The sequence below is a fragment of the Tupaia chinensis genome, unplaced genomic scaffold (genome assembly GCF_000334495.1).
Source record: "Tupaia chinensis unplaced genomic scaffold, TupChi_1.0 Scaffold000251_1, whole genome shotgun sequence".
NCBI lineage: Eukaryota > Metazoa > Chordata > Mammalia > Scandentia > Tupaiidae > Tupaia > Tupaia belangeri.
The window spans coordinates 4,548,626-4,552,223 of NW_006159731.1; the positions used below are offsets into that span (position 1 = coordinate 4,548,626).

The following is a 3,598-nucleotide window of genomic DNA, read 5'->3' on the forward strand; positions in this document are numbered from 1 at the left end:
CATTACGCTAACTGCTGGTTCCACCACTACAGACATTTCAATGCAGTTTTTCAAGTCTTATCCATAGGCATGTAAATTTTCATTCATACATAAAACTGAATCCTCTGTCCATATTGAAATTTATTTGTCTAAGACGGTTTCCTAGATGAAGGATTACTAGACAAGAGTGGGAATTCTTTTTTCTGTTTTGTTTGTTTGTTTTTTATTTTGGTACCCAATTTCTTTATTTGAAGGAATGGTACAAATTAAAGAACTTAAGTGGGTGTCCTGGTACAACTGATAGGAAACATAAAAGAACCCCAACATACATGCACTGCCCTGGTGAGCAGGGAAGTCACCCGTGGCTCTGGGGAAGGTAGCCTCAAGCTTAGCTCTCCTTATCACTGTCTCCCAGGGTGTGCTTGTCAAAGAGATACTCTGCCATGCCAGATTTGGGGGCTCCCACCTTGCACAAGTTATTTCCATGGTCACCCAATTCTTTGATAGACTTCTGCTGTTCAGGTACTGAGTCTCAATGAAGTCACACAAATGGGGTCGTTTTTGGCAGTGGCCAGTTTGTGTAGGTCCCGCAGTGACTGATGCACATTTTTCCCAAGTGTAATGCACACCCCACTGCATTCAGCCCATTCTCCCAGTCATCACAGTCTGGTTTCTTGATAACCTGAAGGAAGATGAGCCACCTCCTTGATTCTGCAGCTTCCTCAGTTTCTCAGCGTGTTCCCTTTCCTCATGAGATTGGTGGAGAAAGTATTTGGCAAAGTTCTTCAAAGCCACATCATCCGGGTCAAAGTAGAAAGACATGGACAGGTTCATGTAGGAGGCGTAGAGCTCCAGATTGATCTGGCGGTGGATGGCGGCTCCGAGTCCTGGTAGTTCTGGTGCACCTGCAAGGTGGACACGGTCACCATGGTGGGTGGCTGAGGAAAGGCAGCAGCAATGGCAGCTGAGCGGTGTTGGAGTGGCTGGGGCCTTGGAGATGTCCGAGGATGCTGCGAGAGGAGGATAGGCTTTGGTTGGCTGGCTGGGAGGAAGGATGAGCTCCGGTTCCGTTCAAGCACGGTATAAGCAGGAAACTGCAGCGACTCTGGGCAGAGAATGTCTGGTAGAAATGTTTTTGATGATCCTGATTCATGCTGCCACATTGCTTGAACAGAATTGTACCAGTTTATATCCTTTCTATTGTGGGCATGCGTGTATGCCTGGCATGATTTTCAAGCCACCAGGTCCAGGACTTGAACCACAGTCAGCCATGTGGGAGTTCAGCTTTTTAACTACCATACTACCTGCCAACCCCACTGCATGTTATCTTCTATGACTAATGCTTTACTTGGTAAAATATGTGATCAAGTTAAAGATCTTGAGAGGGAGATTTATCCTGGATTATATGTTGAGTCACAGGTCCAGGACTTGAATTTTTTTCTTTTCTTTTGTGTGTGTGTGTTTGAGAGGTTTTTGCTATAGGGCGCATGCACTCGCCAGAAAGACAGAGAAAGACAGAGAGACAGAAAGCAAGAAATCCCCCCCCAGGGGAATGGCCATACCTCAATCCCTTCTCCTCCATTCTCCTCTCAGGATCTTGAGCACTCATGCACACGTGCCTGGCGTGAGTTTAAACCACTGGGTTCAGGACTTGAACCATGGTGACTCCATGGAAGTCCAGTGACATAGCCATTACTCCAACTGCGGGTCCCATAAATACAATTTCATTAATCTTTTTCATTTTTTAAATTTGTCAGAGGGTATGTGCAGGTAGAAAGCAAGAGAGAGAGAAAGTAAGAAAATACCCCCCCCCCATAGGGAATGATCACACTGTAATCCTTCTCCTTCCTTCGGGCACATATGCACACATACCTGGTGTTTTTTTCAAGCTAACAGATCCTGGACTTGAACTGTGCAGTTGGCCATGTGTGATCCAGTCCCCTTAACCACCATGACACTGGCAGGCCTTCATGTATTCTTATAAAAGAAAGGCAAAGAATATTTTGAGACAGACTAACAGGGGAGAGGGCAATGTGAAGATGGAAGCAGAGGTTAAAATTATATTTCTCCTAGCCCAGGAATATCATACCAGAAGTCCTTTGAAGGTGCAAGAAGTCCCAGAGGAGTATGGCCCTGCAATATTGTAATTTCAGAATTTTGAATTCTGAGAGTAAATTCAATTTTTTTAAGAGAGCTTTTTTCTGCTATAGGGCTTGTGTGCTTTCTGGAGAGACAGAGAGTGAGAGAGACAGAAAGTGAGAAATCATGCACCTCAGGGAGGGGGGGGGGATGGCCACGCCACAATCCCTTCTCCTCCATTCTCCTCTCAGGATCTTGGGCATGGATGCACATGAGTCCAACGTGTTTCTTTCTTTTTTTAAAATAATTATGTATTTGTCTAATTCCATTTGTTATTATTATTTTTTTAAAATTTGACCAGAGAGAGACAGAGAGAAAAAAGGAGTGAGAAAACAAGCTGTCAGGTCTGGGACTCAAGCCATGGTCATCCATGTGGGAATCTTAGTGATGGCGTAAGATGGCAGAGAGGGAGGAGATGAAGATAATACAGAGCTGGATGTAATCGTGTTTGGAGAGAAAATCAAGAATTCAGTGAGGCCTGTTAGAATGCCTGTGAAACGTGCAAGTGAAAAATGTCTAGCAGGCTGTTGGCTATGTGAATCTAGAGCTTAGGTTAGAGAGTTTGGCTATGGTACTGTTTCGTTGTTGGAAAAGTCATTACTCACTTTTGTGTAGAAAACCAGGAAAAATACGTCATGACTTTCCTGACAAATCAATATACTTGTAAATTATCAGCATTTTGAAGTAATCATTTTGTAAGAGACTTTTCCAGCTGAAGTGTACAGGATGCAAAACAAAACAAAACAAAACAAGAAAACAAGGCCTGGAAGAAGAATTCATGTAGGATCTCTAGAGAAGGTGAAACTTTCAAAGGTGATTGGAAAGGCTGAGAGATGAAGATTAAGAGAATTTATATGTGTGTGTGTGTGTGTGTGTGTGTGTGTGTGTGTGTAGAAATATATATATATATATATATATATTTAGTACATGGTATGTGAGCTTGCTGGAGAGAGACAAACAGATAGAGGGAGAGAGAAAGTGAGAAAGAACTGCCCAAGGGAGTATGGCCATGTGGCAATTCCTTCTCCTCTATTCTCCTCTCATTATTTTGGACACACTCATGTGTTTTTCAAGTCATCAGTTCTGAGACTTGAACCACACAGCTGGTCATGTGGGATCCAGTCACCATAACTCCCATGCCACCAGCTGGCCAAAAAAGAATTTTTTTAGGTATTTGCCATAGGGCACATGTGCTCACTGGAGAGAGACATATAAGTTAGAGAGAGTGAGGAAAGTGAGAAATTATACCCTACAGGGATGACCATGTCACAATCCCTTCTCCATTCTCCTCTTAGGATTTTGGGCACACATGCATGTGAGCCTTGTGTAATTTTCAAGTTGCTGGGTCTGGGACTCCAACTGTGGTTGACCATGTAGGAATCCAGTGCCTTAATCACCACACCACCTGTTGGCCCCCCCGTGGGATTTTTGTTATGTTTTTTTTCTTCTTTTTTTGAGAGGTTTTTGTGATAGGGCATGT

The 3,598-nt window shown here is 43.6% G+C and overlaps 1 pseudogene; it reads right to left on the minus strand.

Annotated features, from left to right (window-relative positions):
- Nucleotides 1-357: 357 nt before the first annotated feature.
- On the minus strand, nt 358-908 carry LOC114007889 (ferritin heavy chain pseudogene; annotated as a pseudogene).
- Between the last annotated feature and the right edge of the window lie 2,690 nt (nt 909-3,598).